This window comes from Staurois parvus, unplaced genomic scaffold (genome assembly GCF_062004578.1).
Source record: "Staurois parvus isolate SC_StPar_1 unplaced genomic scaffold, SC_StPar_1.0 ptg001805l, whole genome shotgun sequence".
In the NCBI taxonomy this organism is placed as follows: domain Eukaryota; kingdom Metazoa; phylum Chordata; class Amphibia; order Anura; family Ranidae; genus Staurois; species Staurois parvus.
In genome coordinates, this window is record NW_028319601.1 from 3,082,297 (window position 1) to 3,094,412 (window position 12,116).

Sequence of the window (12,116 nt, forward strand, 5' to 3'; positions counted from 1 at the left end):
CTCCCTTAACAATGATAGGATACAGGGGTGGACTGACTATTTGGAAACTCGGCACTGCCCGAGGGCCCGGGGTCAGTAGGGGGGCCCATGAGATGCCCCTGGTACCCTTTTCATAGGCTTTTTTGAGTGTGGGTGAGGACACAGGGGCCCCATGATCCCCTATTGCCCGGGGGCCCCATGAGTTGTCAGTCCGCCCCTGATAGGGTAGCATATAAAGGAAAACATTAAAGAAGGTTTGTCATTAAAATTTTGTTACAGTTCTGTCCTCTATTGGACAAAATACTACATGTACTAATTGTCTCCTGACCATAGATATGAGATCCAACCTGCCCTGTTCCCCTCCTGCTGTGGCTGATCTGACAACAGTGCTGAAGGAGACGGCTGATTCATAAGTGCAGCTTGTCTTGGCTCTAAACATTTTCTACAGACACACAGGAGCAAGAGAAATTCAGAGGGAGTGGGCACACGTCAGGCTCTGCATTACTCTTGCCATTGCTTGTCTGTGGTAAATGTTCACATATGAGACAAACTGCACTTATAAATCAGCTGTCTCCTTCAAAGCTGTTGTCAGATCTGTTGCAGCAGTAGGAGACGAGGACAGGCCGGACCCCATAACTATGCTAAGAAAGCACTTAGCAACATGGGATAAGTACGCTTCCCATAGGGCACAGAACTGTAACAAAAATACGGTAGATCTTTGTTAAATGCAATTCTTATTTGCATCATGTCAGGGATAGGTACAAGAAAAGAAGCATCTACTATATCTATTCTAGATGCTCAGGTACACCTGGGCTGATAATAGTGCAGTCTTCATTATCCTGGAAAAAAGGAGCAAGTGGAAACTAGTACTAAGAAAGTTGCTTGGGGTTTTATACTTAGCGGCCACTTTGTTAGATACACCAGTTAAATTACTTGGTAACACAAACTGCTAATCAGCCAATCACATGGCAGTATTTTTGGCATGTAGACGTAGCGAAGACGACTTGCTGAAGTTATTATTATACAGGATTTATGTATCGCCAACAGTTTGCTCAGCACTTTACAATATAACGGGACACAATACAGTTCAATACAAGAGGGATAGGAGGGCCCTGCTCCTTGGAGCTTACAATCTAGTTCAAACCAAGCATCAGAATGGGGAAGAAAGGGATTTAAGTGACATGAACATGGCATGGTTGTTGTTGCCAGGCGGGCTGGTCTGAGTATTTAAAAAACTGCTGATCTACTGGGATTTTCACACACAACCATCTCTAAGGTTTACAGAGAAGGATCTGAAAAAGAGAAAATATCCAGTGAGCAGCAGTTGTGCGGACAAAAATGCCTTGTTGATGTCAGAGGAGAATGGGCAGACTGGTTGCAGTGACATTCAGATGGCGGGGTCAGAATTTGGCGTAAACAACAAGAAAGCATGGATCCATCCTGCCATGTATCAACAGTTCAGGCTGGTGGTGGTGGTGTAATGGTGTGGGGGATATTTTGTTGGCACTAGTAAGGTGTACCTAATAAATTGGCCAGTGAGTGTATAATTTAATCCATAAATTTATATAAGACATTACATTTTGTAACTAGTACCACACTGAAACCATGGGCAGTCAGTGAAAGAAACAATATACTACCAAGACTGGGAAATTTGCCAAGTGCTGTGGGTGTCATCAAAACCAATCTAGTGCTATTATTCTGTACAAAAGCTCATAGCCATTATAGGGTAGTTAGATCTACAGGCAAGATCTAACTGGCCTACCGAAAGCACAAGAAATACAATGCTGTGTATTCATAAGAAATTTGTAGAGCTATTCGTCCAGGAAAACTGCATGTACAAATGTTACTAGGCTATTTTCTCTCCAGGTTGGATGTTCTTCATTTATCAGAATAGCGTGAATCAGAAAAATACTGCAATATGGCCACTAGATGGACCTGATGATCATAGGACATAAATACTTATATATTGTGTTTGTTAGTTCCATCTGTTGGTCATAATGCTTTTTTTTCCATTTCACACTATTTTCATGAATGAACATCTGATCTGGAGAGAAAATAGCCTAGTAACATTTGATTTTGCTGGCACTTGCAGTGAATGTACATGCAGTCTTGCAGGGCAAATAGCGCTGCAAATGTTTTGTAAATATATTGAAAGAGTTTTCCAGAAATGTAGTAAATCAGCTTTCCTGAAGTAGCCATTTGTGTGAATAGGACATATGTCTGCCTGACTAAAGGTGAGCAAGAGCAGAGTGGGTGTCCATAGGTGTGATATTGTCAACCAATCTGGCTGAAGTCCATGCTGTCATCTTATATTTATAGGTAGCCTGAAAATGACAAGATTACAAATTGTAAGACGCAATGAAGGTATAAATTTGAATGACAGGGGGTACAGTCGCAGATGGGGGGCATTGTCCTGCGTGAGTGCATTTTCTGCTGGAGTACAAAACAGCAGTTGAACACAGCCCCTGATCATCTCCTCTCTGCTTTTCTACAGGTAAATGCTGTTCTGTGAGCTCCACCTTAAACTGTCTCCGTGCTATGCACTGACTTTCTGCAAAACTCAGGATAATTAGTCTTATATCTATTTGTCTGTGGTGATTGATTCTCACCTTCTTTGCCTTTCTGTGATCAGAGAATCATCTTTTATGACTTTGGCCTGTGTCTGTATTTGATCTGGTTTTGACCAACCTCCCCCCAGGGGCGGACTGACAACTCATGGGGCCTCTGGGCAATAGGAAATCATGGGGGCCCTGTGTCCTCGCCCACACTCAAACCACACCCAAAAAAGCCTATAAAAGGTACCAGGGGCATCTCATGGGGCCCCCTACTGACCCCGGGGCCCTCGGGCAGTGCCCGAGTGCCTAAATGGTCAGTCCGCCCCTGCTCCCCCCAAATTCATGTGATCCTTATCAGTTCCTAATTGGGGCGGAGAAGAGTTGCTCGTTTGATCATCTCCCTATAAAGTTAGACCAGCTTATGGGGGAGGTCACAGATGGGGGGCATTGTCCTGCGTGAGTGCATTTTCTACTAGAGTGCAAAACAGCAGTTGAATACAGCAGTTCAACTAAAGCAGGATAACTCAAGCAGTAGGAAGATACAACAAAGAACTCTACTGCATGCTGGATGGACTGCAAGAAAAACACCCTGAGAAGCATCTCCTACAAGTTTATTTGATTTGATTTTTTTGATTCCCACTCCATCTACATTTTAAAATGCCCCCTCTACTCCTCCTTTTCATATTACTATCCTCTGCTCTCAAAATCTCCTTTCTTTACCCCTGTGCTGCACTCCAAAGCTTATACATATCCCCCCCCCCCACACACACTTTTACCATCTCCCTACTTCTGCTCTCATCACCTCCTGCTAATACTTTACTCACCTGCTGACCCAAACACCAGGACTGGAAGGCATGTGCACTTGTATACATCCCACTCCCATCTCACTTTCCTCACCCTCCTTCTCCTAACCTCTGGGGATATCTCCCCGTACCCTGGTCCTCCACTATCTCACCCCCCACACCAGGTACCTTCCTTCCTCTGGGAATAGCCGCAATCCACTCAATTTAATCTTAATCTAAAAACCACCCTTCCTTTTTCATGTGCGCTCTGAAATTCCCACTGTCTGTAATAAACTCACCTCTGTCCATGACCTTTTTGTCTCCCGCTCCCTTAACCTACTAGCAATTACAGAAACCTGGCTTCAAGCAGCAGATTCTGCTTCTCCCACAGCACTTTCCTATGGAGGCCTTCTCTGGACCCACTCACCCAGACCTAGTGGTCAGAAAGGAGGTAGAGTTGGTTTGCTTCTATCCCCACTGAGCACCTTTCAAGTCCTCCCTATCCTTCTCTTCTTTCAAGACTCTGCTGTTTTTTCCCTTTACTCTGAGGGTTGCAGTGATCTATCGGCCTCCTGGACCGGTGTCGCACTTTCTTGATGACTTCTCTGCTTGGCTACCCTACTTTCTCTCCTCTGAAATACCCACTATCATTCTTGGAGATTTTAACATCCCCATTAATGTGAACAACCCGGCTACATCCCAACTCTTCAACCTAATCTTTTGCCTTAACACAATGTATACAGTCCTCCACTCACTCTGATGGGAATACATTAGACCTTGTTTTCTCCCATTTTTGCACTCCCTGCAACCTCACAAACACCCCTTTTCCTCTCTCTGATCACAATCTCATCACCTTCATAGTGTCCTCGTCTTCAAACACATATCCCTCCAAGCAGCAAACAATTACCTACAGAAACCTTTATGACTTTAACCCTTCTCTTTTCCACTCTGCAACTGACTGCCTCTATGACAGAATCTCTCCCCTGTCCTGCCCTGACCTGGCCACTGCTGTCTACAACAGCTCGCTTTCATCCACACTAGACTCACTTGCTCCTCTAACTACATGAAGTATCAGGCCCCGACCATTACAACCTTGGCAGATTGACGACACCAGAAATCTTAAGAGACATAGCCGTACACTGGAGCGATTGTGGCATAAAAACCAAATCTCAGCAAGCATTCACCCTATAAAAAATTTGCTTTCTTAACATACAATTCCTCCCTTCATGCTGCCAAACAAGCCTACGTTGTCACTCTTATTAATACCTTATCATCCAGTCCTCGTCATCTCTTCTCTAATTTTAACTCTACTTTTTCCACATCCACCTAGTAACTAATTTAAAAAACAAGATTGATGCAATTCATAGGGGCATCTCCACTGCACAGACATCCATCCCACTTAGCATAGCTTATACTAAACCTCCCTCAACACTTTCCTCTTTTGACCTTACTACTACTGAAGAGGTCACTAAAGTTTTCTCAGAAGCCCGTCTCATCACCTGCCCCCTGGATCCTGTCCCCTCTCAACTACTACGGTCACCCTCTTCTTCTGTCCTATGCTCCCATTCCCACTCCCACTCACATTTTCAATCTCTCCCTCTCTAATGGTGCCTTCCCCACCCCTCTAAAGCATGCACAGATCACTCCCATACTTAAAAACCCTCGCTGGACACCACCAACCTGAACAACTTAAGACCCATCTCCCTGCTCCTGTTTACCTCTAAACTCTTAGATCGCCTAGTCTACAGTCGCCTGAGCTCCCACCTTACTGACAACAACCTTCTAGACCCTTTACAGTCTGGCTTTTGCTCACTACACTCCACTGAAACTGCCCTACTAAAACTCACTAATGATTTACTAACTGCTAAAACCAATGGCCACTACTCCGTACTCTTACTACTTGATCTCTCTGTGGCTATTGATACTGTTGACCATCCCCTCCTCCTCAAAAAACTCCACTCTCTTGGCTTCCAAGACTCTGCTCTCTCCTGGTTCTGCTCCTACCTATCGCAGCACTCCTTCATTGTTACCTCTAACTCTGTCTGCTCCTCTCAACTGCCTCATTCTGTAGGGGTCCCTCAAGGTTCTGTCCTTGGACCCCTTCTCTTCTCCATCTACAGCTCCTCCCTTGGTCACTTCAGTCTCCTCTTGCATTACTAACCTACTAAGTGACATATCGGCATGGATATCACTCCACTTCCTCAAACTAAATGTTTCCAAAACAGAGCTCATACTGTTCCCTACAGCCAGTGCCCCCTCCCCTGACTTCTCCATCAAGATCAATAATACAACCATCAGTCCCTCCCTTCATGCCAGGGTACTAGGTGTAATCCTACACTCCCATCTGTCCTTTCAGCCCCAAATCCAATCACTGTCCAAATCTTGTAGACTTCACCTCCCCAACATCTCCAAGATACGCCCGTTCCTAACCTCGGAAACCATTAAGCAACTTATTCACTCCCTTGTTATCTCTCGCCTTGACTATTGTAACTCCCTCTTCATTGGCCTACCTAATCGCAGGCTATACCCTTTCTAGTCTATCATGGATGCTGCAGCCAAACTCATCCACCTTACTAACCGTTCCTTATCTGCCCCAAATTACATCACCAATCTTGTCTCCAAGTATCACCCAAACCGTCCTCTCCGCTCCTCCCACAACCTCCTGCTCTCTAGCTCTCTTGTCTCCTAATCCCATGCTTGTCTCCAGGACTTCTCCAGAGCCTCCCCAATCCTCTGCAACTCTCTACCCCAATCTATCCAACTATCGCCTACTCTGCCAACTTTTAGGCGATCTCTGAAAACCTATCTCTTCAGGGAAGCCTATCCCACCTTCAGTTAATAATGGAATCTTCTATTCCTCTATTCCCCCACAGTTAATACCTTTTGTACCACCAGCCCCTCCCTCTTAGATTGTAAGCTCCAAGGATCAGAGCCGTCCTAACCCTCTTGTATTGAACTGTATTGTTGCTGTATTGTCTTCCTTTATATTGTACAGCACTGAGCAAACTGTTGACACTATATAAATCCTGTATTATAATAATAATTTGAGACGTTCACGCCTTTCTGCTTAGTACTGAAAAGACAAATGGGTTATTCAATGCAGCTAGCCTGTGCTGTAGGGAAGAAAGCAAATGGACAGGACAGCACTGTACAGGGTGAACATCACCCCCTGGTAGTGATCAAATGGCCCACTGGTCATCAGCTCAATTTTTGGACTTGTCAGAAAGCCATTCAATAGAGTTTCCCAGGTATACCGCTACATAAATACACTAGGTCTTTTGATAAGAAAAATTCACTATGCGAATGTCTCAAGCATTTACACAGAAGTCACAAATTATTCCTGTACTTTGTCTAATATCTGTCTGTGGGCAGCACAGTGGCTAAATGGTTAGCACTTCCACCTGGCAGTACTAGGGTCGCTGGTCCAAATCCCAACCACAGCACCACCTGCCTGGAGTTTGCATGTTCTCCCTGTGCCTGCGTGAGTTTCCTCCAGTTTCGTCCCACACTCCCAAGATGGGTAGGTTAATTGTATCCTGTCTAAATTGGCCATGGTATATGAATGTGAGTTAGGGACCTTAGATTGTACGCCCCTTAAGGGTTAGGGACTGATGTGAATGTACAATATATACAGGTGAAACTCAAAAAACTAGAATTTCGTGCAAAAGTTAATTTATTTCAGTAATGCAACTTAAAAGGTGAAACTAATATATGAGATAGACTCTTTACATGCAAAGCAAGATAGTTCAAGCCATGATTTGTCGTAATTGTGATGATTATGGCTTACAGCTCATGAAAACCCCAAATCCACAATCTCAGAAAATTAGAATATGACATGCAATCAATAAAACAAGGATTGTACACAGAACAATATCGGACCTCTGAAAAGTATACGCATGTATATGTACTCAGTACTTGGTTTGGGCCCCTTTTGCAGCAATTACTGCCTCAATGCGGCGTGGCATGGAAGCTATCAGCCTGTGGCACTGCTGAGGTATTATGGAAGACCAGGATGCTTCAATAGCAGCCTTCAGCTCTTCTTTATTGTTCAGTCTCATGTCTCTCATCTTTCTCTTGGCAAAGCCCCATAGATTCTCTATGGGGTTCAGGTCTGGCGAGTTTGCTGGCCAATCAAGCACAGTAATCCCACGGTCATTGAACCAGGTTTTGGTGCTTTTGGCAGTGTGGGCAAGTGCCAAGTCCTGCTGGAAAATGAAGTCGGCATCCCCATAAAGCTCGTCTGTGGAAGGAAGCATGAAGTGCTCCAAAATCTCCTGGTAGAAGGCTGCGTTGACCCTGGACTTAATGAAGCACAGTGGACCAAAACCAGATGACATGGCTCCCCAAATCAACACAGACTGTGGAAACTTCACACTGGACTTCAAGCATCTTGCAGTGTGTGCCTCTCCATTCTTCCTCCATACTCTGGGTCCTTGGTTTCCAAATGGGATGCAAAAGTTGCTCTCATCAGAAAAGAGGACTTTGGACCACTGAGCAACAGGCCAGGTCTGTTTTTCTTTAGCCCAGGTAAGACGCTTCTGACGTTGTTTGTTGTTCAGGAGCAGCTTGACAAAAGGAATACGACATTTGAAGCTCATGTCCAGGATCCGTCTGTGTGTGGTGGCTCTTGATGCACTGACTCCAGCCTCAGTCCACTCCTTGTGAAAGTCCCCAACACTTTTGAATGGCCTTTTCCTGACAATCCTCTCCAGGCTGCGGTCATCCCTGCTGCTTGTGCACCTTTTTCTTCCACACTTTTCCCTTCCACATAACTTTCTATTAATGTGCTTTCATACAGCACTTTGGGAACATCCAACTTCTTTTGCAATTACCTTTTGAGGCTTTCCCTCCTTATGGAAGGTGTCAATGATGGTTTTCTGCACAACTGTCAGGTCAGCAGTCTTTCCCATGATTGTGATTCCTACTGAACCAGACTGAGAGACCATTTAAAGGCTCAGGAACCCTTTGCAGGTGTTATGGCTTAATTAGCTGATTAGAGTGGGACACTTTGAGCTGAGAATATTGCACCTTTTCACAATATTCAAATTTTCTGAGATTGCGGATTTGGGGTTTTCATGAGTTGTAAGCCATAATCATCACAATTATGACAAATCATGGCTTTAACTATCTTACTTTGCATGTAATGAGTCTATCTCATATATTAGTTTCACCTTTTAAGTTGCATTACTGAAATAAATGAACTTTTGCACGATATTCTAATTTTCGAGTTTCACCTGTATGTAAAGCACTATGTAGAAGGTACTATAAAAATACCTTAAATAAATAAATAAATAATATGTTTATGATCGTTAGTGCCATCTAGTGGCCATAAGGCAGTTTTTCACTGCTTTTTTTGCATTTTAAAAATAAAAGAAATAAAGACAAATACACAAACACAAATGTAGACCATACATGCCTGTATGCCTAAAAGAGCAATGTATTTGAGCATGTCTACAAGACAACAATATATAACCAGATCATGTAGTTAGTAGTAGCAGCAATATTAATAGTGGTTGCCTTCAATGCAGTAACAAGCATGTGTAAGTGTCAGAAGTGCTAGTTATTGCACACAGAGTTTTTCCAGAATCCTGTTTATTGACTAATTCCTTTCCTTCAAAAAGAAAAAATGAATGACCTATACTTTATATATGAGCTGCATGCAACCTCAGTCTGGTCAGAGTGCTGCAGCAGATCCTAGCAGTAGGGCAAACATGAGCAGAAATAATATTTTGCAGCAGATTGGTCACGTTTTTAAGACCCAAAAAAAGAACATACTTTATTATTTTATTTAATCATTTTACAAAAATACGAACATGGCCTACCATTTTCATTTAACTGCTAAGAATACAACCCAGCTGTAATTTAAAAGGATAAGTTCACCTTTCAACAAAAAATAATAACTGCCCATTTCTTTGCAGGTAAAAAATGTGCATTCATAATATTTTTATTATGCACCAGCAATCAACAGATCGCTGATGCCATGCAGGTCTCCTGCAGACCTTTCATTGTATCTGTGTACCGTACGCAAAGGCTGCCGGGACTTGTAGCTTTCTCATTCACAGAAAACTGTGAATGAGTGATGTGGCTGTGCCGTGTTCACACTGGCAGCTTTGGGGGGGGGGGGGGCAGTGAAAACAGGCAGATAAGCTACGCTTTTTATGTTCCCACCAGGCCACATTGGAATTCTAACATTACAGTCTGACAGGGCTGTACACATGCCACAGCTGTGGTACTTTGCTTTGCGGCCATGGAAATTTTAACTCAAGCTGCAGAGTTTGATAGACAGGACCGCCTGATAAACTATCAGACTAAGATCAATGGGGCTGCACTGCAACCATGAGCCAAATGCTTACAGTTATGGTACAATCTCACAATGTAAAATTGTTGTTTAGCAACTAACAAAAAAAAAACAGGTGTCAGGAAGAAGCAGTAGTGCCTCCGTAATACTTGACAATTGCTGCTATACATCCTTCTGAAATGCAATTCACAGTGGATTGATTTTCAGAGGACAGTACACCTTACTATCTGTGTGAAAGAACTCTAAAAGCAGATTTCTGCTCAGAAAAGATTTACTCTAAAGTGCGTGGCACGACGTGGGAACTACTGTGTTGCTAAGTCCAAGCTGTTTCTGGTGCATTTCCTCTACAGAAACCATTGTCTCTTACAAAACAAGCAGTAATCATACTTTATTATTAGATTGTACACCATCTACGCTAGTAGATCTGCCATGTGTAATCAGACACACACACACACTACCATTAGTGGCAACAGTCATATAGAAAACATTTTTTTATAGTTTTGGATAGTGTGGAGAGGGATTGAAACACCTGTCAGTTAGTTATGACTGTCTTGTGCCCCGTCACCCTTTTTATTTGTCATGTTTACCATTTATCATTGAGAGTGAAAGAAAGGGTTTTGGGTTGTCACCAAAACAAGAATAGAGGAGGAATCTTCCAATGGAGACAGTAGTTCTGGTGAATTCCCTCATCAGGGTACTCTCTCCAATGGGATACAGGTGGAAAAAACCCCCCCCAAAACTAACTCTAAGTCTAGGTTCACACCTATGCGTTTTCTGCAGCGTTTTGCAGAAATGCACATTGGTCCATTTAACATGATTTCCTATGGGACAGGTTCACATCTCTGTGTTTTCACCCGGTGCATTTTTTGGAAAGGGTCAGGGACTTTTTTAAACGTAAAACTTTTTGTTTTTGTTCTATAGACTTCAATGGAGACACTGCAGAAAAGCATGTAGTGTGTTTTTGATGCGTTTTGCATTTAATCTGCCCAGCAACAAGTAAAAAACATCACAAAATGCATTGAAAATGCATCAAAACTGCATGTGCAAAAACACAAAACGCACTGCAGAAACGGATCAAACGCAAACTGCATAGGTGTGAACCTAGCCTAAATGAAATTTTGCCTTGAGCTCTTTTGGTGTACATTAGCTATTTTAGTGTAGGTTTAGAGTCATTAAACTAAACAATTATATATGCGTTGCAGAGAATAAAACAAGAAACAAATTTGGTTTGATTCATTGTATAGTTAGAGTATTTTTTGTTTGCATACATGTGAATGCTTTTTTTGCTATTCTGTGGCTTGCACTTTGTTATGTACAATTAAAGTGATTGTAACGCTTTATTATTTTTTTTTAACAAATAGTTCAGGGGGAGCTGATCATAAAAAGTTTTTTTACATTACCTAAAGATAAGTTCACCTTTAGGGGAAAAAATAAATAAACATTTTTTCAGGAACAAAAAATGTGCATTTATTATATTTTACCGGAGACTGGAAAGCATTGCACCCCTGATTAGTGGATCAGGGGTGCAGTGCCAGATTCACGCAGACAAGCCCTGCAGCTTTCAGCCTGTACCTCCACCTGTTTACAAGCTGCAGGGCTTGTGGATGAACTACGAGGCAACTCACCAGTGATGTTGCAGTCCATTCAGAACTACAAGTCAGCTGCAAAGTCTAACGGTACTTGTAGTTCACGTTATTCACAGGAAACTGAATGAACGACACAGCCATGGTATTTTCAAATAGTGACAGCAAGCGCCGAGGCTGCTCGGTGTCTCTGGGAGGGAGGATCAGGTGGAGAGGCTGTAGCTGCTGTAACATGTTCCAAAAAGGTGTACTTATCCTTTGATGCATGTTCTTCCTGTGCCTGCACAGGTTTCCTCCAGGTACTGCGGTTTCCTCCCATATACTAAAGACATGCTGGTAGATTAATTGGTCCTGGTCTATACTGGCCCCAGTATATGTATGTATGAATGTGAGTTAGGAACCTTAAATTTTATGTTCCTTGAGGGTTAAGGACTGATATGAATGTACAATTTACACTATATAGCTAAAAGTATTGGGCCAGACCTCCAAATCATTGGATTCAGGTGTTCCAATCACCTCCATGGCCTCAGGTGTATAAGATCAAGCACCTAGGCATGTAGACTGCTTCTACAAACATTAGTGAAAGAATGGGTCGCTCTCTGGAGCTCAGTGAATTTAAGTGTGGTACCGTGATAGGTTGCCACCTGTGCAATAAGTCCATCTGTGAAATTTCCTTGCTACTTAATATTCCATGGTCAACTGTTAGTGGTAATATAACAAAGTGGAAGCACCTGGGAACAACAGCAACTCAGCCACAAAGTGGTAAGCCACGTAAAATGACAGAGTGATGTCAGCACATGCTGAAGCACACAGTGTGCAGAAGTTGCCAACTGTCTACAGAGTCAATAAAGATCTCCAAACTTCACGTGGCCTTCAGATTAGCATGAAATCCCCACAGCTTTCTCTCCTCTCTTTGCAG